The 27,063-nt window shown below is 36.3% G+C and overlaps 1 protein-coding gene across 6 annotated transcripts in view; it reads left to right on the top strand.

Annotated features, from left to right (window-relative positions):
- The window catches only part of LOC136844412 (GRIP and coiled-coil domain-containing protein 2-like), a 415,740-nt gene that overhangs the window by 69,902 nt on the left and 318,775 nt on the right, over positions 1 to 27,063 (top strand). For 5 of the 6 annotated variants that reach the window (XM_067113578.1, XM_067113581.1, XM_067113577.1 and 2 more), the window contains exon 2: positions 26,470 to 26,540. The exons of the other annotated variant lie outside the window; for it this stretch is intronic. The gene's annotated coding sequence lies outside the window, so the exon portion shown is untranslated. The remainder of the gene's footprint in view (positions 1 to 26,469; positions 26,541 to 27,063) is intronic. 6 annotated transcript variants of the gene reach the window in all.

Here is a 27,063-nt window from a genome sequence, read left to right as displayed (position 1 = left end):
CTTTTAAAAATATGCAAAAAAAGTTTCACTCAAAAATGAAGTTCCCAGGCACATATATATATATATATATATATATTCTCAGATATTCACTATACCTCGAGAAAAACTAGATCCAAAGGGAATTATAAGTGATAAGTTCATTGGGATTCGAACTGCCGCCTGGTTGGGAAATAACGACAGTACAGTGACTACGATGACGGCTCAGCGGTAATAGTCACTCGTTCTTTCCTAACCAGGCGGTAGTTCGAATCCCATTACCGCTCGAATCCCACTGGTGATGAAGCACTTATCACTTATATAATTCCCTTGGGTGTGTTATTCCCGAGGTATGGTGAACTGGATAATAAACGAAATTTGTGGTTTGATATATATATATATATATATATATATATATATATATATATATATATATATATATATATATATATATATATATATATATATATATATATATATATATATATATATGTATCGATGTGTGTAGTGTAAAAATGTACAGGAACAGAAATTGGAAATATCCTATTTCCATTTGGGTCAACAAAAACAACCACAACCTCATAAATCTCCCAGCTGTCAAAACAAGTCGCCAAACAACTTCAAGAACACACAAGTACTAACGAGGCGATAAGAGAAATCGCATATGGCCGTGCCTTCCGAAATCCACAAGGTCTCCGAGGAAGGCCTGTAAACATATGGTTAGTATAAGGCGTGGGAAAACTTCACCCCTTCACCTTCAAACGATAGCCCAGGGAAATAAGCCACTCCTACAGGTCAGGCCTAGATGTTTTGGCCAATCAAATGCCATCAATGCCTGAGACCTATAGACATCCTACAAGGAGCAAATATCCAATGATCAACAGAATTCCTTAAAAACACACTCCAAGTTGGAATGAAGCAAGTGGAGGAGGTGCCTCAGAAAAACAGTACTGCCCAGAATATGACGTCTTGGCTGACAACGAAAGGAGAAAATAGAACAGTGAGTATAGAAAAGGTGGTAGAGAGAGACAGAGAAAAGTCGTGAGAGAGAAAAAGAGAGAGACAGAGAGAAAAGGCCGCAGAGTGGGAAGATAGAGAGAGAGAACTATTCCGAAGTGTGGGAAGCAGAAAAGACAGAAAGAGAAGAAGTGTGTTAGTGAAGAAAGACTCTCGCAAACAATAGTCCCCGTGAATCTAATTCGTTAAGTCTCTCGAAACCATTATTTCAAAGTCCCGAAACCATTATCTTAAAGTCTCGAACCATTAAGAAACAGTTAAGAACTATAGGTGGAACTGTAAGACAAAAATCACAAATAAAGAAGAAACGGGAACAATTAATCATTTTCCCTTTAACCTCGGTAATTACAATTTAATAACTGTTTTAAAGAGCCACTTGTTCCTACTTACAATAATTACCACACGCCCTAAGCCGGACGCGTTTACCTTAGTGTTGGGCCCTTTGAAGGAAAGAAACAGGGTCCGACAACATATATAAATATATATATATATATATATATATATATATATATATATATATATTAATTAATTTATTTATTTATTTGTTTATTTATCTATATATATTTATTTATTTATTTATTTATTTATTTATTTATGAAGGGACTACAGTGCCAGGCCTCTTTCCCAGATTCTTGTGTACAAGAATTCGTGACTTAGTATAGAAGGCACCTCTTGAGGTAGTTTCAAGGATCTTAGTAAAGTTCGTTTCCAATGTATTTTTTGTAGATGTGGTCATAACACGAACTACTAAGAAAGTTTCAAAGATTTTGGATTTTATACGCGTTTTAAAAGAGTTGTGAACTATGATTAAAAAAACTTTTGAACTCTCTCTCTCTCTCTCTCTCTCTCTCTCTCTCTCTCTCTCTCTCTCTCTCTCTCTCTCTCAGTATTTTGGAGAGCGTTTTTTTTTATTAATTAAAGAGAACTGAGAATTAATATAACAACAAGAGGAATCTTGGAGAGAAGGGACGGAAGGAGAAGTGAGGGAGGTGGTGAATAAAGAAGAAAATGTACAATAGATTTCACGGAGTACCGAGCAGAGCACACTCTACGTGGCACTCTTATGATTGTGCTAGTGCTTAGAGAATCCATGAGTAGCATCTACTTATAATATGTAAATGGACATAATTGCTAATATCTACACCTGCATTACTTCATGTCATTATAGTAAGTAGTTCATTGTTAGTAAATAAAAAAAAATGAAGTCTAATTGTCATATGCTGAGTAACCCTCCCCCCTAAAATGGCAAGGCTTTGCGGAGTAACCCTCCCCCCAAAAAATGGGTAGCTCTTCTGCGGAGTAACCCTCCCCATCAAAAATGGCTAGCACTTCTGAGGAGTAACCCTCCCCCCAAAAATGCCTATCTCTTCTGCAGAGTAACCCTCCCCCCAAAAATGTCTAGCTCTTCTGCGGAGTAGCCCTCCCCCCAAAAAATGTCTAGCTCTTCCGCGGAGTAACCCTCCTCCCCAAAAATGTCTATCTTCTAGGAGACCTCCCTTCTGCTGGTCAGTGACCCTCCCCAAAAATGTCTAGCTCTTCTAAGTGGAGTGACCCTCCCCCAAAAATGTCTAGCTCTCCCCAAAAAGGTAGTGCGGAGCACCTCCCCAAAAATGTCAGCTCTTTCTGCGGAGCAACCCTCTCCCCAAAAAATGGCTAGCTCTTCTGCAGAGTAACCTTCCCCCCTAAAAGAAATATGATAACCTCTGGTGCGGAGTAACCCCCTCCCCAAACATGTGGCAACCCCTGGTGTGGAGTAACCCTTCACTCCCAAATAATGGCAACCTCTTCTTCTGTGTAAGTTATTTTCATAATAAATGGTTTAAATTCAATACAGGACTAATTATTGTCATATTTTGGCTATTGTAATATTAAAATTATCATATAATACTTTCGATACTCATAGAGAGCCAAACTGAAACCTTGTTTTAAAAATTCATTAAGTTATCAATTGACAGTGACAGGTTGTAGACAATAAAAATAGAAAATATAATGAACGTTTTTATTTCCATGAACAAATTCCTTGTATATTACAAGATTTATATGAGTCCATATACGTGACCATACTTTTTTTTATAAATATATATTAATTATCAGTCGATAATGACTGCCAATACACCCTGAATAAACACATACACAAAAGACTATTCTTTCTGTTCCCATGAAGAAAATAATTGTATATGACAGGAGATATGTAAATGCGTACTCACTCCCGACAAATAATTTTATCCATATTTACTGTTTATCAAAGAATTTTAGTTTTTTAGTTTTCTGTAAAAGAAAACTATTGTGCCGGCTTTGTCTGTCCGACCGCACTTTTTCTGTTTGTCTTCAGATCTTAAAAACTACTGAGGCTAGAGGGCTGCAAATTGGTACGATGGTCATCCACCCTCCAATCATCACATAATAAATTGCAGCCCTCCAGCCCCAGTAGTTTTTATTTTATTTAAGGTTGAAGTTAGTCATGATCGTGCGTCTGGCAGCGATATAGGACAGGCCACCACAGGGCAGTGGTTAAAGTTTAATGGGCCGCGGCTCATACAGCATTATACCGAGACCACCGAAAGATAGATCTATTTTCGGTGCCCTTGATTATACGCTGTACAGAAAACTTGACTGCGTCGAAGAAACTACGGCGCAATTTTTTTTTCCGCTAACCTCTCCTTGCATCAAAATATTTGCATTTAATTTTATAGTCGGAAAAAAGTCTGCATGTCAGGAATAATCTGAACAGTTAACTTGCCTATGGTGGTGGAAAGTACTCTTTTGCAGTGTAGTTTGGTAACATTTTTTCCGTTCTAGTCACATTCATGAGTCCAAGTTCTGCAAGAACAGTGTCCTGTACTTTGTTTGTTGGGAAGCAGAAAAAAATAAATGCTACTATCTTACGTCTTCCTGTTTGAGTAGCCAAAGGTAGCGTTGCATGCACCAACCATATTGACGTATGCGTTGTAGCTTTCGTCCGCTTTGAGGCACCACTGTCCGTGATCCAAAATGGCGGCGGGTGAAGTGCGCAATCTCATTCATTAGGTCTCTGCTTATAGTCACTGCGTACAGTATGAGAAGTGTTTGCGAGTTCCTTACGATGTCTATCTCATTTTTTTGTTTTCCTTTTGTGGAACGCAATGGAAAATCCCCGCATATAAAATATGAACATAGTTTTATCTTAATGGGACTAAGTGATTAATCCATTTTAATGGGATTACATTGTCAGTCAGCTAAATGAAATCGAATAATTTGGCCTTCATTATGAGAAGATTCGGGTGATTGGTTTTCATGCGACTGAAAAACTAATCCCTTTCTCTCTCTCTCTCTCTCTCTCTCTCTCTCTCTCTCTCTCTCTCTCTCTCTCTCTCTCTCTCTGAGAGTGTGTCTGTTTGGGCCTGATGTCCCAGTCGCTTGGGAAAATTTGCTTTAAACTTCTTCCAGGATTTTAAAAGCTTCTCATGGTCTTTCATTAGAGGGTTAGTGAATGTTTCTTTTGTTGATGGCAAGGAAGCGTTGGTGTTTAAAGTATTTTGGGGAAACATGTTAAACCATTAAAGGATTTCTTGTTATGAATTTTGTTTCTATTTTATGGTAGAGGAAATATCCACTTCCGAGTAGAAACCGAATTTCCTTAGGACATTTTTAGCTGTCAAGATCCGAGAAGGGGTTTCTATAGCAAGGTATATTACCTTTTAAAGCAACCTTTAAATATTGTATTTCTCCTCGGTACGGTTGAGTTTTCAAGGGGGAAAAGGAAAGACTTACGACAGCAAAAAAGAAAGATGCCTTTTATGACAACTCTAGCCACTGACGCGAGATATTTCGGGAAAAAAATTTTATGTATTAATTGCTGTTATGAATCATTAATATATTTACTGAGAATCAGGCGAATTTTAATCATCTCTACAGGATTTAACTTTAAATTACGTTTTGTTATCTGACACCAATTTCTGCTGTTTATGATGAAAGGAATAAAAGGTATACGTCTTTCAGATGGGAGTCAACATACCTGTGCAGATTGCTTCTTTTGTTTGTCAGTTTTTCATAAGTTGTATTTTAACAGAGATCTTTCACATTCACACTTGATCACTGATCCCGCCGAGAGCAACCAGATTTGCTGAACAGCAGCACCAGTATGCAGTAAATGTGCCTCGCTGTCGAACTTCTCAGTTCCAGAGGTGCTTTATTTCTCACACGGTTGGACTGTGGAACAGTCTCCTAAAGGATCTCGTGCAATTGGAACTTCAGTAGTTCAAGGGAAGATGCAATGCATTACTACCCTAATACTATTCTCCTTGCATTTTAATACATTTTTATCTATTTATTAATTTATTAATATATTTTCTCTTTTTTAATAAGTGAGATCTCTTCTTTCTGTATTTCCCATTACCTCCTCTTACTTCTTCCTAATGAACACCATATTCTTTGGAAGCTTGAATTTCAAGTCAGTGGCCCCTGTGGGCTTGTTCCATATGAATAGGCTTCAACTTCTGAATAATAATAATAATAATAATAATAATAATAATAATAATAATAACAGACTTAAACTCCTGTGCTGGTCATGTCCAGGTGTGACGAATATTGATTCTTAATTTTAACCCAATCCACTTTCTTCTCCTTTTCTGTATTTAGCCTTGCAGATTATTGTTGTCAAAAGCGCCTAATTATTCTTTGTCATTCGTTCGTTTGAGGAATATGATACTCAACTTTTATAAACAATCATATGCTTCATTTATGTGTCATACTTCTTGTTCAGTATGTATCAAACTCAACTTCAGTAAACAAATAATTGTTTTGTTTGTGTGACATACTGCTTGTTCAGTATGTATCATTATTACAGTTTTGAATATACACACACACACACACACACATATATATATATATATATATATATATATATGTATATATATATATATATATATATATATATATATATATATATATATATATATATATATGCGTGTGTGTGTGTGTCATCTATATGTGTGTGTGTGTGTGTGTGTGTGTGTGTGTGTGTAAAGAGAGGGAAGAGAGAGAGGTTAATAACATTTTATTGCAGTTAGTTGATGGAGGCCATAAGCTTAGGCGGGAAAATCGTGGTAAACTTCGAGCATCGATATTTATCAGTATCGCCACTATTTCAGAGGGAAAATACGTTACGACTTTTCAGTCTCCAACGATTTGCTTACATTTCAGCCTCAGTGGGACACCTAAAAAATATTTGGGCGAGCGAATGTTTTCATTCCACTGTATCCTTTGCAGTATTGGCAATAAGAGCCGTCAGGAATAATTGCCACTTTTGTAATTTCGTTATGCAAATTCCGTCGGTTCATGCTGTTGAGTTTTTTGTACATACTCGAGACAGAAACAAAATTGTAAATTGAATCATGAATTTTATATCATTCGATCAAACGATGCAGTATGATTTTTATCGTATTGGATGCCCTATTAGAGTAATTTCGCCTGTGGATTTTTTAAGTGTCATTACGAACACGCCTTATAATTACTTAACAATTTATTTGTTATTGGATAAACACCCTTTACATATACGTACACGTGTGTAGACGATGACGCAAATATGCACATGAAGCCATTTTTTCGACCCGAAACGTAAATATATCCGAACTTCATTTCTTGACTTAATTTCAAGTAAATCATTAAGACCTCTCTTTTAGAATACTCCCTTCTTCTCATTTGACAAGATTCTGTAATTCATGTGATCCCTTTTGAAAAAAGTCCTGAAAACTGACGAGACTTTTTCCAGAGGGCTAAAAGAAAAGTAAGCGAGGAGTCCTTAACGAGGTCGTTTTTGAATTGCAGGCAACTCGTAACGAGCAAAAAGGCTTGTTTTAGAATGTGGTGAAGATTTGTGAAAGAGGAGAGAATGAATGCGAATGAGATGATGCAGCGGAAAGTAAAAAAAATAAATAAATGAATAAATAAATAAAAGAATGTAAGGTTATGAATAAATATGATTAAAAAAGGGAACGACAACATACTGGAACCGACGTCGTTCGTAAGTTTTTGGCTTGCTGTCAGATAAAACAAATCTCATCGAAACACGATTACTCTTTAGATATTTTTTACGCATGTCCTCATTTTGTATCCTCATGTTATGTCTCATTTTGTGTCCTCATTTTGTTTCTTCATTTTGTGTCTTCAGTTTGTGCCCTCAGTTTGTGTCTTCATTTTGTGTCCTCATTTTATGCCCTCAGTTTATGTCCTCAGTTTGTCTCTTCATTTTGTGTCCTCAGTTTGTGCCCCGAGTTTACAACCTCATTTTGTGTCCTCACTTTGTCTCTTCATTTTGTATCCTCACTTTATCACTTCATTTTGTGTCCTCAGTTTGTGCCCTCAGTTCATATCCTCAGTTTATCTCTCCATTTTGTGTCCTCAGTTTGTGTCTTAATTTTGTGTCCTCGGTTTGTGCCCTCGGTTCATGTCCTCATTTTGTGTCCTCAGTTTGTCTCTTCATTTTATGTCCTCAGTTTTTGCCCTCAGCTTATATCCTGTTTTTGTGTCCTCAGTTTGTCTTTTCATTTTGTGTCCTCAGTTTGTCCTCAGCTTGTCTCATTTTGTGTCCTCAGTTTGTCTCTTCATTTTGTGTCCTCAGTTTGTGCCCTCACTTTACGTCCTCATTTTGTGTCCTCAGTATGTCTCTTCATTTTGTGTCCTCAGTTTGTGCCCTCACTTTATGTCCTCATTTTGTGTCCTCAGTATGTCTCTTCATTTTGTGTCCTCAGTTTGTACACTCAGTGTATATCCTCATTTTGTGTCCTAATAAGTTTGTGCCCTCAGTTTATGTCCTCATTTTGTGTACTCTGTCTCTTTCAGTTTGTGTTCTCAATTTGTCTCTTCATTTTGTGCCCTCAGTTTATGTCCTCATTTTGTGTCCTCAGTTTGTCTTTATTTTGTGTCTTCAGGATGTATCCTGTTTTTGTGTCCCTTGTTTCTTCATTTTGGGTTCTCAGTTTGTCTCTTCATTTTGTGCGCTCAATTTTGTGTCCTCAGTTTATGTCCTCATTTTGTGTCCTCAGTTTGCGCCCTCACTTTATGTCCTCATTTTGTGTACTCAGTGTCTCTCTTCATTTTGTGTCCTCAGTTTGCCCTCAGTTTGTGTCCTCAGCTTGTCTCTTCGTTTTGTGTTCTCAGTTTGTGCCCTCACTTTATGTCCTCATATTGTGTCCTCAGTATGTCTCTTCATTTTGTATCCTCAGTTTGTACCCTCTGTGTATGTCCTCGGTTTGTGCCCTCAGTTTATGTCCTCATTTTGGGTCCTCAGTTTATCTCTTCATTTTGTGTCCTCATTTTGTGTACTCTGCCTCTTCAGTTTATGTTCTCAATTTGTTACTTCATTTTGTGTCCTCAGTTTGTGCCCTCAGTTCATGTCCTCAGTTTGTCTTTATTTTGTGTCCGCAGTCTGTGCCCTAAGTTTGTGTCCTCATTTTGGGTCTTCAGTATGTCTTCATTTTGTGTCCTCAGTTTGTGCCTTAACTTTATGTCCTCATTTTGTGTCCTCAGTCTGTGCCCTCATTTTATGTCCTGAGTTTGTTTCTTCATTTTTCGTGCTCAGTTTGTGTCCTCAGTTTATGTCCTCATTTTTTCTCCTCAGTTTGGCCACATTTTGTGTCCTCAGTTTGTCTCTTCATTTTGTGTCCTCAGTTTGTGCCCTCAGTTTATGCCCTCATTTTGTGTCCTCAGTTTGTCTCTTCATTTTGTGTCCTCAGTCTGTGCCCTAAGTTTATGCCCTCATTTTGCGTCCTCAGTTTGTCTCTTCATTTTGTGCCCTCAGATTTTGCCCTCAGTTTATGTCCTCATTTTGTCCTCAGTTTGTATCCTCATTTTGTGTCATCAATTTGTGTCCTCGGCTTGTCTCTTCGATTTGTGTTCTCAGTTTGTTTCCTCATTTTGTGTCCTCGGTTTTCTCCTTATTTTGTCTCTTCACTATGTATCCTCTTTTTGTGTCCTCTGTCTCTTCATTTTGTGTTCTCAGTTTGTCTCTTCATTTTGTGTCCTCAGTTTGTACCTTCAGTGTGTCCTCATTTTGTGTCCTCCGTTTGTGCCCTCAGTTTATGTCCTCATTTGTATCCTCAGTTTGTCTCTATATTTTGTGTCCCAAACTCTGCGTCCTCTTTTTATGCCCTCATTTTGTCTCTTCACTTTTTGTACGCATTTTGTGTCCTCTGTTTGTCTCATCATTTTTGGCCTCCTTTTTTGTCCTCTGTTTCTTCATTTTGTGTTCTCAGTTTGTCTCCATTTTTGTCCTCACTTTGTGCCTTCAGTGCATGTCCTTATTTTGTGTCTTCAGTCTTTATTTTGTGTCTTCAGTTTGTCTCTTTATTTTGTGTTCTCAGTTTGTGGCTTCATTTTGTGTCCTCCGTCTCTTCATTTTGTGTCTTCAGTTTGTCACTTCATTTTATGTCCAGTTTGTGCCCTCAGTTTATGTCCTCTTTTTGTGTCCTCAGTTTGTATCTTCTTTTTGTGTCCACAGTTTATGTCCTTAGTTTGTGCCCTCAGTTTGTCCTCATTTTGTGTCCTCTGTTTGTCTCTTCATTTTGTGTCCTCACTTTGTCCCTTCATTTTGTGTTCTAAGTTTGTGCGCTCAGTTTATGTCCTCATTTTATGTCCTCAGTTTTTCTCTTCATTTTGTGTCCTCAGTTTGTGTCTTCAGTTTATGTCCTCAATTTGTGACCTCATTTTGTGCCCTCAGTTTGTATCCTCATTTTGCTCTTCAATTTGAGTCCTCATTTTGTGCTCTCAGTTTATATCCTCATTTTGCCCCTCATTTTGTGTCCTCATTTTGTGCCCTCAGTTTATGTCCTCAGTTTGTCTGTTCAATTTGTGTCCTCAGTTTGTGATCTCAGTTTATGTCCCCGTTTTTTGTCCTCAGTTTGCCTGTTCAGTTTGTGTCCTTATTTTGTCTTTTCATTTTGTGTCCTCAGTTTGTATCTTCATTTTGTGTCATTAGTTTTTGCCCACAGCTTATATCCTCTTTTTGTGTCTTCATTTTGTCTCTTCATTTTGTGTGCCAATTTGTGTCCTCAGCTTGTCTCATTTTGTGTCCTCAGTTTGTCTCTTCATTTTGTGTCTTCGGTTTGTGCCCTCACTTTATGTCCTCAATTTGTGTACTCTGTTTCTTCAGTTTGTGTTTACAATTTGTCTCTTCACTTTGTCCTCAGTTTGTGCCCTCAGTTTATGTCATCATTTTGTGTCCTCAGTTTGTCTCTTCATTTTGGGTTCTCAGTTTGTCTCTTCATTTTGTGTGCTCAATTTGTGTCCTCAATTTATGTCCTCATTTTGTCTCCTCAGTTTGTGTCCTCAGTTTATGTCCTCATTTTGTGTCCTCAGTGTGTCTCTTCATTTTGTGTCCTCAGTTTATATCCTCATTTTGTGTCCTCAGTTTGTCTCTTCATTTTGTGTCCTCAGTGTGTCTCTTCATTTTGTGTCCTCTATATCCTCATTTTGTGTCCTCAGTGTGTCTCTTCATTTTTTGTCCTCAGTTTGTGTCCTCAGCTTGTCTCTTTGCTTTGTTCCTCAGTTTGTGTCCTCAGTTTTTCTTCATTTTGTGTCCTCAGTTTGTGCCCTCACTTTATGTCCTCATTTTGTGTCCTCAGTTTTTCTCTTCATTTTGTGTCCTGATTTTGTGTAGGCTACTCTGTCTCTTCAGTTTGTGTTCTCAATTTGTCACTTCATATTGTGTCGTCAGTTTGTGCCCTCAGTTTATGTCCTCATTTTGTGTCCTCAGTTTGTCTCTTCATTTTTTGTGTTCAGTTTGTGTCCTCAGTTTATGTCTTCATTTTTTCTCTTCAGTTTCTCCTCATTTTGCATCCCCAGTTTGTCTCTTCATTTTGTGTCCTCAGATTTTGCCCTCAGTTTATGTCCTTATTTTGTGTCCTCAGTTTTGTCTCTTCATTTTGTGTCCTTAGTTTATGTCCTCATTTTGTGTCCTCATTTTGTCTCTTCATTTTGTGTCCTTAGTTTGTGCCCTCATTTTTTGTCCTCAGTTCGTCTCTTTTTGTGTCCACAGTTTTTGTCCTCAGTTTGTGCCCTTAGTTTATGTCTTCATTTTGTGTCCTCTTTTTGTCTCTTCATTTTGTGTTCTCAGTTTATGTCCTCATTTTGTGTCCTCAGTTTTTCTCTTCATTTTGTGTCCTCAAGTTGTGCCCTCATTTTACGTTCTCAGTTTGTCTCTTTTTTTTTTTTTGTGTCCACAGTTTTTGTCCTGATTTTGTGCCCTTAGTTTATGTCTTCATTTTGTGTCCTCTGTTTGTCTCTTCATTTTGTACGCTCAGTTTATGTCCTTAGTTTTTCTCATTTTGTGTCCTCAGTTTGTGTCTTCGGTTTATGTCCTCATTTTGTGACCTTAGTTTGTCTTTTCATTTTGTACCCTGAGTTTATATCCTCATTTTGCTCTTCATTTTGTGTCCTCAATTTGTGCCGTCAGTTTATGTCCTCATTTTGTCCTCAGTTTGTCTGTTCATTTTGTGTCTTCAGTTTGTATCCTCAGCTTATTTCCTCGTTTTGTGTCCTCAGTTTGTCTGTTCATTCTGTGTCTTCAGTTTGTGTCCTTATTTTGTGTCCTCATTTTGTCTCTTCATTTTGTGTCCTCAATTTGTCGGTTCGTGTTTTGTCCTCAGTTTATGTCCTCATTTTGTGTCGTCAGTTTGTCTCTTCATTTTGTGTCCTTAGTTTGTGCCTTCAGTTCATGTACTCATTTTGTGTCCTTAGTTTGTCTCTTCATTTTGTGTTCTCAGTTTGTACCTTCAGTTTGACTCTTCATTTTGTGTCCTCAGTTTACATCTTCATTTTGTGTCCTCAGTTTGTCTCTTTTTTGTGTGTCCTTAGTTTGTGACCTCAGTTTGTCGCCATTTTGTGTCCTCAGTTTGTCTCTTCATTTTGTGTCCTCAGTTTATTCCTTCATTTAGGGTTCTCAGTTTATTCCTTCATTTTGGGTTCTCAGTTTATGTCCTCATTTTGTTTCATTATTTTGTGTCCTCAGTTGTGTCCTGGATTTATGCCCTCATTCTGGGATCTCATTTTGTGTCCTCTTTATAAGTCCTGGGTTTATGTCTCCATTTTGTGTCCTCAGTTTGTCTCTTGATTTTGGGTCGTCATTTTGAGTCCTCATTTTCTGAGTGGTTGAGGAAGGAACGTAAGGGAGGGAAATGGGGCAACTAGATTCTCAGATTTACCTTTTCTTTTTTATTCTTTCCACACAACGTATTTAAATAATTTACCCCTTGCATCCTGTCATTTTTGTTATCGCGTTGCATATTTCATATTCATTTAGTTTTTTAAATTTTTTCTTTTTCATTTTTTTTTATTCATCTTCATCTAACTTCAAAGCAGAGAAACGTTAGTGGACCCTTATGTACTAAGGGGTTGTTCTCACGACCGAATGAAAAGGGGCATTTTTAATTTAAGGTAAAATGGTGCTTCCATTTTTGCTAAGTTTTTATATCTGCAGTAATCTTTGTTCGATATATGGAATGGAGGTTCTTTCTTTGATGTATAATGTATCTCAGTTATCTTTCTTGCACATCACTAGAATTTTACATATGTTTCAGCAGGCCTACAGAGCTCCAGAAGGACCAACTTGAATATATATGTACTGTATATATATATACTTTCAGTATATGTATATACAATAACATATATATATATATATATATGTATATATATATATATATATATATATATATATATATATATATATATATATATATATATATTCTGCTCATATATATATATATATATATGCTAGTAAAAGTGAGTGTTGTATATTTTATCCCTACAGAAATCAGACATGACTGGCCAGACAAAAAATTTTGCCTTGCAGCCTCTATATGCCCCAGAGAAGGTTTGTAACTCAAAATCAACCACTGCCCCGTGACAGAATATAAACACAGACAAAATAAATGAGTATAGTTTGTACCTTTTTCGCGCCTTCAGTTTCTGGGTTTATTCTCATTTTTCACCTGACGCTTCACCATTTTTTCTGGCGTTGCCATAAGTACGATTAACCTACAACAATAAACCCCCTATAACATCAAATTTTGGTTAGAATTTACGTGAATTTTGATCATAATTCATGATAATAATTAATATAATTGTTTATTACCTCGATAAAAGCTACATTGAAAACCTAAATCGATAATTTCTTTCTGTAGTAAGCGAAGCCAGGTTTGCGCATGCTTAGTAGTTGGTAAACGTAACGCTTTCAGCCAGCAGAAACCACTTCCAAACTCTCTCTCTCTCTCTCTCTCTCTCTCTCTCTCTCTCTCTCTCTCTCTCTCTCTCTCTCAAGGCATCACTCAAACACTTTGGAGCGAAATCTATCTCTGTCTATGAGGTTTAATGCTAAATTATTACTTAGAGAGAAGAAGAGCAGTTTACGACGCAAAAATGTGGAAGGCAGCGTCTGCATAAGGAACGAAAAAACTCTGCAACTTTTGGCACATATAGTATAGAAGTTGAGATGATATATCATTATACTTCAAAAGATTCCATAACTCTAATGCCTACTTCTTTGCAAGAGCAATCGCCCATAAAAGGATTATATATCGAAAAAATCTGTTAATTTTACATACACGACATCTGGCAACTGCTTCATCATGTGAAAAGAGATAATCACAAGTCATTTGCCCTGCCCGTTCATGTGTATGGTTGAAGACGCTATATGATATAGTAAGTAAATAAACACATTCCCTTTTAGCATACGGTGTTAAAATGGTCCTACACACGATCCTACGTCATTACGTAATCAGCAACATCGTGTAGGAAGAACAAGCTTACACAACAAGTCAATTCGTGTCTTTAGCTGATGTAATCATATACAGTAAGGAATAGTATTCCCACCATTTAGAAAAGTAAAAGTATTGTTTATGGTTATGTATTAGAATGATATATGTTCATTTCTATCTTTTATCAACACATATTTATTCAAAACAATAACTAACCAATGGAAGAGGTTTTGTTTGATTCATGATTACGTTATTGCATGAATTGACCAAGTTTATAGATGCCGTACGTGTAACTTTATACACAATTCTACGTTAAGGAATTTGATGTCATTGTAAAGATAATGAGTTGTAATTTATGTTGTTAAAAACGCCCTTAAAACCAATATAAAAAATATGTATCAGGAGTTGAAGTTAGCCATACAGGACAGTGTTTTGCCACTTTTTTTCTTAATTTGATGAGGGGGTGGAAGGCTAACTCTCGCAGCAATTTACTTAATAAGGAAAGAAGTAAAAGGTGTAACAGAGTGTAGGCTAAATATTTCTTATTAAAAAAAGATGTCTATTCTCATACAGTATTAATGAATGACTTTGAATGAGAACTGAGGTGTTGGTTCAGTTTTTTTATGAATTGGACAGTGAAGTTTGCTTTCATTATATCAAATATCATAAAAAGACATCATTGGCCTAGGCCTAAACCAAATTGTCTGTATCATGGAAATAGTGTTTTAGATTTTTAGTTTGTGATTTGGACTTATAATGGCCTACAAATAGTATTGAAGGGTCTGACAGTGAAATGAATAACGCCTGTACATAATTTATTCATATTCTGGTCAGAGTGTCTGAGATACTTCCCAGATGAAATACAGCGGCAAACTCACGAATTTGGCGCTAACCTGTCCACACGTGCAATTGCCTGTCATTTGGTCAGAAGATACGAGTATTTAGGTAATACCATCAGTTCATCCGTTCTGGTGAGTGGACTGTCTCCGCCCACAGACTGTTGTCGGAGTTTTAATGGCAGTTTCAATGAACTGACAGAAGAAATGACAGGTAAACTTGATCATGAATACATGGCCTTAGGTTGTTAAATTCTATAATAGTGAATGGGTGTGTTGGGAGAGAGTGAGGAAGAGAGCGAGAAAAGAAGAAGAGAGAGAAGAAGGGACATGTTAGGGAGGAGAAAGTGGGAGAGAGAGATAGATTATCGAATGTCATTCAGAGTTTTTCCAGGCAGCGCCTGGTTGGTCAGCTAGTATATGTATATGAATAATTATCTAAAATGAAAGTACCTTGGTTCTAACTTCAGGACGATATTGAACGGCATTAGAGTCGGGACTTGGTATCTGACCCTTTTATATTACTGTCATTAATGAGGGGAGGTGTGCGTACTAATGGTTTCATCCATGATTCACTTGTTAGAGTGGCTTTGTTGGTAACCACTGGGTATGGAGAGACAGAAAAGCAACTAATTGCTGTTCATGGATTGCTGGTTTAGTCATATTCCTACGTGGATTGGGTTATTGAAATTCAAAGGTGACTTATATTTATAGGATACTTTAATCTTATTTGTACCTCACCCAAGAATAGTTCTGTAATACTAGCCTTCCTTGAAGGTACATTTAAAAATGTTTAAATCTGCTGTGCATAGACTGATTCGTTCTCAGCCTACCACTCAAGGATATGATATTTAGGTTGTAACGTGATGTCCGTGTGTAATAACTTGAGGAGCTAAAATTAATAAATAAAAAATGCGCCGAAGTTTCTTCGGCGCAATCGAGTTTTCTGTACAGCATATAATGCTTTGTGAAGCTCTCAGCCACGACCCATGAAACTCTTAGCCGCGGCCCATGAAACTTTCAGCCATGGCCCGGTGGTGTCATGTGTTGTTGCCACCGATAGCGGTGCGAGACGCACGATCATGGTTGACTTTAACCATTAATAAAATAAAAACTAGTGAGGCTAGAGGACTGCAGTTTGGTATTTTGATGATTGGAGGGTGGATGATCAAGATACCAATTCGCAGCCCTCTAGCTTTAGTAATTTTTAAGATCTGAGGTCGGACAGGAAAAGTGCGGACGGACAGACAAGTCATCTCAGTAATTTTCTTTCACAGAGAACTAAAACCCACGAATTTGGCGGAGGAAGGATCTGAAACTGTGTGCCAGCTAACTCCAAACATATTAAAAATATAATTAGATATCGATTAAAAGCTTTCGCTAGTTATCAAAATCCCTGAAGCCTGGAGCTCCAGATCAGTTTGAATCTGTCACTAACAACAAACTGAATTTACAAAAAAAAAAAAAAAGGGGGGTGGGGGGGAGCCAATCCAGAATAGCAAGAGCTGCGATTTTTCAGTTGGGTTTATTTTGGGCCGAAATGGTGATGGACGTATCACTATCAGTCTTGTGAAACTGATGTTTTTTCGTTTTCATCGCCAACTCTTTCATTTAGCTATATCTTTAGTTGTCCTCTGCTCTTCTTTTTCTTTGTCTGTGTTTACTGAATCAGTCTGGTTGTATGAATTTTCATGATAATTGCAACCTTATAATGATGGTCATTATCAGAATCATATTTTATTATCTTCCTTTTAATCGTCATATTGTTCTACATTATTATAATGATGATTTCTGTTTTTTACTGTTTATTCTTAGCATTTATAGCTGTTTACATTTTGGATGTTTTTATTTTAAGGGAATGCAAAATTATTCTCATGTTTAATAACATTTTGAGCTCTTTCATGCCTTTATGTTTCTCTTAACTCTTTGATCGTTTGACATGTCTTGCTAATTGGAACTTGCTTCTTTATTTATATAGTCGAATAAGTCAGTTTCCTTTATAACGAGGATTTCTTGAAATCCTTATGAGAAGTCTTAGGTGTTTACTTTCGAAGAATTACCCCTTTTTTTCATGTTTCTTATAAGTTATTTGTGTTTCCTCTTTTTCATTGATCTTTTAATCTGAGCATTCCACCTTATGCATTAGATAGACCATTTTAATTTTTGTAGCATTTGGAATAGTTTATCTCCAGTTTAGTTTTCTGTAAAAGAAAACTATTGTGCCGGCTTTGTGTGTCCGTCCGCACTTTTTTCTGTCCGCCCTCAGATCTTAAAAACTACTGAGGCTAGAGGGCTGCAAATTGGTATGTTGATCATCCATCCTCCAATCATCAGACACACCAAATTGCAGCCCTCTGGCCTCAGTAGTTTTGATTTTATTTAAGATTAAAGTTAGCCATAATCGTGCTTCTGGCAACGATATAGGAAAGGCTACCACCGAGTCGTGGTTTAAGTTTCGTGGGCCGCGGCTCATACAGCATTATACCGAGACCACCGAAAGATAGATCTATTTTAGGTGGCCTTGATTATACGCTGTACAGACAACTCGATTGTGCTGAAGAAACTTCGGCGCATTTTTTACTTGTGTACTGAAAGTGTATAGGCTACTCGCTCCAGTTTTTGAAACAAGTTTCGTTTCACGCCAAGATTAGTTTTCATTCATGCTGCTTTTAGTTTGCTTTTTATAACTTTTATTTTCTTTGTTAAATTTTTTATTTCTAGATTTATAGTTCTTGAATTAACGTTTTCTTTAAAGATTTTTTGAAGTAAGGGCATTTATCTTCACTGATTAAAGAATCTTAAATTTGCTTATTTGAGGAATATTTTGATTTACTCATTGCCGGATATTCATCTACTGAAGTACTAAATTAAACCTCTTTTTTTATTCGTAACTTAAAAAAAACCACTGCTCTTCAATTTTCATGATTTAAATTCCGCAATCTCTGTATTTATGAAATTTTAGTGTACGTTGTGGTATATTTTACCGATTTGTCATAAAACAAATTGCATTTCATCTTTGCAGTAAATTTCATACATATGTAAGTGTACTCAGCTCTTTGATCAAGGGTTAATAGTTAAGGTAGAGCAAAACCAAACTTGTTGGTGTACCATATGGAGATCGTAGGTTAATGAATAAATAAATATTAGATACGAAGGTTGGCTTAGGTCAGCTGCCGTAAAGCAAACTTGATATGACCTTTATCTGCTGCGGGTATTTCGTCAGACCCATACTGTTCATTTTCAGAACTATAAGGCTGATGTCTTTATTCGTGAAAGTTATAAATCTTGTCAATCATAACGTTTAGTTTAGGCTCGGAATTCTTTTTTTTTTTTTTTTTAAGTAGACTTTTGTATTATTAGTTTGATAACTGAATCAAACATCTTGTTGTTGATTTTATAAATCAAGCGTGTGAAGAAAATCTTGAAAGTTTTCATAGGGCAGGCGCTGATCTCCTGTTTCTTAGGCTGACAGCCAGTGGGGAATGTAGAGAATGAAATAAACTCAGTTGTCTGCCATTACTGTTTTCGAACAAAATATTCTATAATGAAAAGAAACGAAACCAACTTCTTCAGGCATTCCTATTTCAGGAATGCTAATGATGTCTTTTTTCATAGATCGAGGACGCAGGCTACCGTTTGATTTTGTTTTCAATTTATCCCCCGTGGGGATGATCCTGCCTTTCATAATAATTAACCGGAGAGACTTAGATATATGTCGGGTAATTGCTAATTAATGCCGGATTAAGCTCTGTTAAAAAAGGAGGGCTCTTTGAAATAGGATCATTTCAATCAACATTGCACGGAGCAGATATGATTACCAGCGGACAGAACAGAGATGATTATTTGTGATGAAAGTTCAATCCTCTGAGAGTGCATTCTGGTACCTGTAGCCTAGGCGATGTCTGAAAGTCATTTGTTCTAAGAGTAATCTTTGCTAATATATGTAATGAACAAAATTCAACGGCTTTTGTTTGCTTTCATTTGATATGAGATCCGGAATACAAATCATTCAGGCGGCTTTTTAGAGTTGTTTCTAAACCTTCTAATAATTACCTTCATATATATTTAAATATGAGTTGCCATCATTATCAGGTAATTGCTGGCTTAAATATTGTTAATGTAGGTATTTGCATTTATATTCTTCAGCATCAGGTCATTTGTTAGCTAAATATAATGACTGACGTGATTCAGCGAAATATAGCAATTACAACTACTTTTTCGAGAAAGATTTCATATATATCTATAGACAGATAGCTAGATATATATATATATATATATATATATATATATATATATATATATATATATATATATAATTTATATATGTATACATATTTATATACATATATATATATATATGTATATATAATATATACATATATAAATATATATATGTATATATTATATATACATATACATATATATATATAAATATATATGTATATATACAATATATATATATATATATATATATATATATATATATATATATATATATATATATATATATATATACAGTATATATATTTAAAAACTTTTACGCAAAAAATAATTTTATATGAAAACAGCCGCGAAACTTTTTGGTCCAATAAAATTGAATCAGATTGAAGATGGAATGGCTGATTGAATTTCTCTTTGTAGGCCGGCCCTACAAATGCCGTCAACTCATTTACTTTCCGACCCAGGGACTCTCTCGAAGAAATACGAGCCAGTTTGACCTCTCTCTCTCTCTCTCTCTCTCTCTCTCTCTCTCTCTCTCTCTCTCTCTCTCTCTCTCTCTCTCTCTCTCGAATTTATTACGAAACTCGGTTGTAGTCATGAAATATCAAGGATTTCCTTTTTTATACCGAAGATTTTCCGACTCTAGAATACACCGCTTAACGAACTCTTTTTTTCGCCCTTTTATATTTCCTATTATAATTTAAAAAATGGACATCATATGCAAAATATGATGATGGTTCAGAGAAACAAAATTAACTAATCAACTATTAAGCCTGAAAGCAGAGAAAATATAGAAAACGGTAATTTTGGAAAGATAGTTTAATTTTATGGTTTCCTAAAGCAGATGAAAATTGAAAACGGGTTACTGGTAAGGTATAAAGAAGGAATGTGAAAATAGAAATTTTTCACAAAGTCCAGATTTTTCAGTTTTGCCTTCTCGGTCCTCCTCGCCTGGAAAGGTAAGATTGATGTGAAGAAGTTCATTCATATTAGTGTAAAAACGAGTTATTGTAACCGGTACCTTGCTGAGATGCATCCGAAGTAATCATGTTCTGTTATCTAGTATCTTTAAAATATTTTTGCTCATTGTATTATTACATGGATTCTAAGACAAGTACTTCAGTCAAGCTTAGTAATGAAATTAGTTTATTGACATATGGCTCTTCATGTGGGATGTTATTCATCGTTATTCAGCATGAACTGGATTTTAGTTTTAGTTTGAGCTTTTTTTTTTTATTTTCTATTTATTATTTTGCCCTTTTTTCTGGTTGGTTTGCTGGTCGTTCCTTAATGCCTGCATCGTGTCCAATCCTGTTTTCGCAGGTCCAGTTTTGTAGGCTGTTGTTATTATTATTATTATTATTATTATTATTATTATTATTATTTGTTGTTGTTGTTGTTTAGATGACTCTGGCACATCTTGAAAGTTTTGAAGCTCCTCAGTACAGAGATACAAATGAATAAAAAATTTTCTTGCTTCTTGGACGTAAGCAAAATACTCTTTAGTACTCTGTGAGAGAGAGAGAGAGAGAGAGAGAGAGAGAGAGAGAGAGAGAGAGAGAGAGAGAGAGAGAGAGAGAGAGAGAGGATTTACAATCGTGTAATTGGTTCGTGTTTTTGTTATGCTTTTCACTTCTGATAAGGAAAACCGATTAACTAACATAATTGATTTTCTTTTGTTCAGTTTAAACTAGATATTGCGAAAAGAGAAATGGAATCTGTCAGTGAAAAGCACGCCAGCCTTTTCCTTTAATGGACCTCATCCATGGTTTAGCAGATGGCGGCCTTCGGAATATGAAGGCAGAGGAGACTCAGGGCGCAGACCTTAACCGCCGAAATGTCGAGTACGACAAAGATTGTCGACTTTCGACATGAAGCCTGCGCCCGTGAAGATATTTCCAGTGAGAAAATCAGTATCCGATTATTATTATTATTATTATTATTATTATTATTATTATTATTATTATTATTATTATTATTATTATTCAGGAGATGAACCATATTCATACGGAAAAAACAAACAGGGGCCAATGACCTGAAATTCAAGCTTCTTAGGAATATAGTGTTCATTTGAATGAAGTAACAGAAGATAATAGGAAATACAGAAAGATAGTTGTTAGAAAAAACAATGAATTAACTAATCCACGATTTTAAGATGACGTACATTAATAATCAGTTGCGTAAGTAAATGAACAGTGGGTGATAAGCATTGTGGTTATGTTGAAACTGGCAGCAGTAATTTCATGATAATTAGAGAGAGCTTAAATCCTAGCCCCGTGTTGAAGGTTTAAACCTCCATTATTTTACCTTCCTCTGCACTTCATTTTCCAACTAACGATCCACACTCTTTCTAAGCGTCACCTTCCTTAGCCTATGCTAACCGAGCTTGGTGCCTGTATGCGAATTTAACTTCCTATACGAAGAACAAATGTAAGATTTTTCTTCTCCTGAGAATGGGTGAAGATTTAGACGCAGATTGAAGTAGAAGGAAATTAGAGAAAAAGTTTTACAAGAATTTCCAGTCAAATTTCCGCTTGTGCGCGTATGCAGACAATGTCAGTTTTCGCAACGCCGCATTTTCAGTACTCCGTGCCGTAGAAAGGAGGCTAAACCAGCGTTAGCTCACTAATGATAATGGATTGAATAATGGTCTTCTTTGCTTTAGGTGCCTCGGGCTGATGTTTGGGGTAATACTGATATTAATAATGACGGCGAAGCTCTTTGCTTTTCTCACACTAATGGCAGCCTACTGTTTATGTGGCGTTGTGGTTCCTAATTATCTTAAAAGGCCTATTAACTGATTAATTCAGCGACAGTGGCAAGAAGCACGCATGCGCTGGCTCTCTCTCTCTCTCTCTCTCTCTCTTAGAAACATTCTCTTAGAGCGCTCCGAAACTTTTGGTAACTGTTGACCAAAGTAAATAAGCTTTCGGTTTGTCATTTCCCTCTTCTGTTTTTTGTCTTTATATCTAAAACGTGTATTTCCTGAGTGTTTAACCTGGGGTGGGGGGCGGCTTACCCTTAACAGTTTTCAGTGAGTTCTTAGGTACTTTCATTGTTTAAGAATTTGAGGTGATGGTTTAAAAAGTAAAGCTTGACAATTTAAAATCTTCATTATTGCAATTGATGCAAATACGAGTATCATTAGTTTTTAGTTTGTTATTTTTCTAGTTTTATTAAAAAAACTATTAAATATACTTTGGATCTGAATACCTCCGTAAAGGTTGAAAACGTGTTAGGGTTATAAATATAATTTCTGAATTACGCTGTTTACAAGAGCAGAATGGATGAATGGCATATTAGCCTAGTGTAATAGGCTAGTTCAAAACCTGCTAATTGTCTTTGCAGTGCAAGCACTTTTTTTCATTGCAAATTTTGGAAATGCTGCTTCATCTACGAAAATGTAAGCTTTTTGTTGACTAATCAATAAATGCAAGCATTTCGAAGCGCTGAATGGGCATCGTGACCTGTTATGTTCTTGCTTGATAAAATGCAACATTTCCAAGTGGAGCTTGCTTTGTTGCTCCCCCTATGATCTCCTGTAGCTGTTGGAATTGATAAGACTGTATGGTTTCATAATAAAACGTTTTCACCATCCAAAGAAAGAGAGAGAGAGAAAGAGAGATAAAAAGAGAGAGGGGCGGGGGAATAGAATAAACAAGCTCCGGAGAGGTGAAGTTTCTTGGATGTGGTTCTCCCAGCTCCGTAGTATGAGCTGGAAAATAAGATTTAAGATGATCTAACAAGGAAGCAATGTTTTTTGTTTTCTTTTTGGAAATCCTCGGGTTTAAAGTAAACTTTGTTGGATTTAGTCGGAACCAGAAAATTTGTTTTAAAAGTATCAGTTTTTAGGCAAGGGAACAGCACGTGTGATTTCTAGATGAAAATAAGATGTACAATTTTCCCTGTTTGTAATTCGACGGGTACCAAGGGGCTTCAGAAATCATGGTCATGCGCTTGAACATATAGTCTCTCTTATGATTCATTTTATTATTAAAATTAAATCTAAAGCATTTTGAGAAAAGTCGAAAAATACAGCGCAGAGAATAAAACAATACCAAATGTTATATCTTGACTGTTTTGTTTTATAGTTATTCTCATATTATTAGCATTTCTCTGTTTTTTTTTATCAGGGGCAAAAGGGGCCTCTAAGAAAAAGACGTTAGAGCGTCAGGCCGTAATTTGTCCCGGGACCTTAAAAAAAAAAAAACTTTTCTTAATTCTCGCTAATAGTGACTTTCATTCTTCCACAACATTAACTTAGACTGTCAACATTCTTATCTTATGTTACTTACATATTCATTTTTTTATTATTTTTATTTTGCATTTTGGTGTTTATTTCCTTCTTAGTTTCAGTATGTCTGTGTACATGCAGACAAAGAGGGCGGGGGAGGGGAGGGGGCCGGTATGTGATGAACCCAGGAGTTGGGGGATTGCAATAAAGATGCCGCGGTACAAGGTGAGTAAATGTGATTGGGTGATTGACCAGAATATGTGATGTATGTTTTCGTGAGGGAAATATTCCGAGGAAACAAGTGAGGGAAATAATACTTCCGTTTTATAAGGCTCAAGGTGATAGATGAGACTTGAAGGAGTGATGGGACTAAAATATTAAAAATTACGTTAGGGAAGATGTATTGTAGGATTCTGGTTGAAAAAGTAATACATATGAAATAAGTGTTGATAGGGGAAGAACATTGTGGATTAATTCAAGGAAGTTTGTGTGTGGGTCAAATGTTTGTTATGAAACAGTTATGTGAGAGGTTTAAGATTTAGGGAAAAGAATCTTTTTGTGGCTTATATGGACCTAGAAAAGCTAAATAGATTGACAGAGAAGCAATTTTGAGCGTGTTGGGGATGTATGATATGAAAGGTAATTTGTTGAGAACAATCAAACGTTTCCATGATTGAAGCATAGCATTTATTAGAATATGTACACGGGTGAATGGCTGGTTAGGTATAAAAGTTGGTCAGAAAAGGGGGCGTGGTATCTGCAAATGACATATTGCTGATTAGAAGTGATGAAGAGAGAATGCAGACCTGGTGAAAGAGCTTGAAAGCGTTTGAAAAAAACGAAAGCTAAAAATACACTTGAGCAAGAGAAAGGTTATGAGGGTAAATTGAAAGGCGGAAACCGGAGCAATATAACTAACGATAGAAGACAAGAGGTATGTCATAGAAGGTGGCAGAATGTATGAGGAAGTATGACGGGATTTTTGACCCAACTCTCCTTTATGGAAGTGAAGTGAGGATGGGAATGCAAAATAAAGAAAGCTTAAGCTATTGAAAGTAAATCTTCGTGTAGTACAGCTCACACGAGACCACTAAAATCCGTTACAGTTTTCAATAACTGATTTTCATTCAGGCTAGGAGTGGCTTGAGATAATCAGTTTCCCGTCCAAATGTACAGACTTAGTATCAGGCGGTGTTTATGTCCTCTTTAATTAGACGCGTACCAAACACAAAAGGTTCCCACAGACTTTGTGAAACTGCGAAAGAACGATTTTTCACTGGGAAACTGTAGTTTGGTAGAATAGGTAGCAAGTACTGCGAAAGTACCTGAAGTGTACTTCACATCTACGGCTGAGTGTTCAAATTTGTATTTAGGTATATAATCATTATGGACTTGAATCAAATGTAAAATTAAACCACTAGTGTATCCATGTCTTTCAAAATAAATGCGGGTCGAGTTATAGCAAGGACAGATTCCAAAACTCGTAATGTACTTTCACGGCGTTCGGACTAAGGTACTACATTTATCTGTTCCCCGTAAAGCATCTGGATTAGTTACAATAGACATACATGACGCTTCATATTTATATGGATATATTATTTTATTGTGGGGCAGTCTGTGGTTTGCTACTCATCAGGAAAGGGGTTAATCAGTGCACACCGTTGTGCACACCTACTATTAGGGCAGGGATAATTATTCGCAAATATCTGTGAACACCTGCTCATTAAGGACAGCGTCTGTTGCTCTAACACCTGTTTCTAAAATAACCAAATATACACACTTACATACGTACATCCATACATTCATATATATACATATATGTGTGTCTATTTATGGAAGATAAATACATACATACATACATACATACATACATATATATATATATATATATATATATATATATATATATATATATATATATATATATATATATATGTATATATGTGTGTGTGTGTGTGTGTGTGTGTGTGTGTGTATGTATGTCAGTATTTTTAGGAAGATAATAAACTAAATCCTTTTTCGACATGCCAGTGTAACGCTGCTTAAAAGGCAAGATTTCCCTTGTCACACACATAAATATACTTTAGAAATAGCCAAAGAAAAACTAATCACAAGGGCAATCAAGACAGTACTTCTAATGAAAAAAACTAGTGGCCTTATCAATGTTATCTCCTAGAAATGAGGCCATAGAGGTTGGCTGGCCCTTCGGCAAGAATATTACGAGCCGCCTTTTACGTGCTTCCTTAATCGAACTACAGAGATTGCAGTGGGATTGATTCTGTTTGTGTGCTCGTATATAATCCATCGCTCTCTCTCTCTCTCTCTCTCTCTCTCTCTCTCTCTCTCTCTCTGTATTACATAGATTTGTTTCTTTTCGTGTCTCCGTTTTTCCTGTATTATTCTTCACATATGGTCATTCAATTTTTAGAGAGCTTGCTATGCAACTTCATGGCCTTCTAAACTCATTTAATGTGGATGGTAACTCTTTGAATACATACGTACATATATATATATATATATATATATATATATATATATATATATATATATATATATATATATATATATATATATATATACATACATACATATATATACATATATATATATATATATATATATTATATATATATATATATGTGTGTGTGTGTGTAAGTATGTATACATGTATATTCGTATACCATGGCCCCATCGGTATCATGACTGATAATGGAAAGGTTAATCGAGATTGTTTCTAGTCGGGATCATGTGGAACTATTCATCATTTGTTCATGATATTTGTCTCCCTTCCGTTATCTCTCTCTTTCTATGCAATGTAATTCCATGTTGTCAGTGGTGAATTCATAAGTAATATATATAATAATGACTGAAACCTTGTCATTTGGCATCTTATAAATAGCAGTGAAGACTGTATTAAACGATAATCTAAATACCCTGTAGGGGGGTAGTGCCGTCAGTGTACTGCACGCGGCGCACAGTAGGCATTACTTAAGGTTCTTTGCAGCGTCCCTTCGGCCCCTAGCTGCAACCCCTTTCATTCCTATTACTGTGCTTCCATTCATATTCTCTTTCTTCCAACTTGCTATCCACCTTCTCCTAACAGTTGCTTCATAGTGCAACTGCGAGGTTTTCCTCCTGTTACACATTTCAAATCTTTCTACTGTCAATTTCCGTTTCAGCGCTGAATGGCCTCATAGGTCCCAATGCCTGGCCTTTGGCCTAAATTCTATTTCCTAATCTAAATATTGCTACTCTATCTGCTTTGGTCGTGAAAATGGGACTAGTACTTGAGAGATAAACAACATTATTTCATTTGCTTTTTTGCTGATATGTTAAAGCGTCCAACGAAAAATTTATAGTGATATTATCTTGGGTGGAGTAAACTTGCATATTTAAAGCGTTATTACTCTCATTCTTCTCTGAGGGAAATTTGGTCATCGGTAATTCTCTTTTTCAGGCGCCACCCTGCGTAACAGAAGACTCGGACGTGGAGTGGAGAAGTCTAGAGAGGGAAGGCGTCAGAAATAGGTAACGTAACATTCTCTCTCTCTCTCTCTCTCTCTCTCTCTCTCTCTCTCTCTCTCTCTCTCTCTCTCAGCTTTTGCTTAAATCACAGTTTGCTTCGCTAAACAACGTCTCCATCTTTGTTTTTATTTTTTTTAAGGGACTTTAGATCATTCTTTCCCCGGGCGTTATTCCATTTTCGTCATTATTTAATGAAATTAGTAATTCAGCCTGGCACTTCAGAACCAGGTTTGACGTGTGATGTTGGGTTCCATTTGCATAAACCCCGCTGCCTCAAAAGGAATCATCCACAGTGCACGGGGAAAAAGGTGTTGGGAGGGGGTAGGGGAGGGGGAGGTGGGAATCTTAAAGTGCTCTTTTTAGAAATGCACAAACGAGCAAAGGAGACGTTAGCCAACCGGCGACGATAACCCTCGGGGATTTTACAAATTTCTATTCAATCGACGAAACAGTTTCTCTGTTGGTTTTGTACGTTTCATTGAGCTTTAAAGGAGAATACATCTCTCTCTCTCGTATATGTATATGT

Source organism: Macrobrachium rosenbergii, chromosome 12, assembly GCF_040412425.1.
Source record: "Macrobrachium rosenbergii isolate ZJJX-2024 chromosome 12, ASM4041242v1, whole genome shotgun sequence".
Lineage (NCBI taxonomy): Eukaryota > Metazoa > Arthropoda > Malacostraca > Decapoda > Palaemonidae > Macrobrachium > Macrobrachium rosenbergii.
Note: the sequence above shows the minus strand (reverse complement) of the source record. Positions and strands in the feature narration are given on the sequence as shown.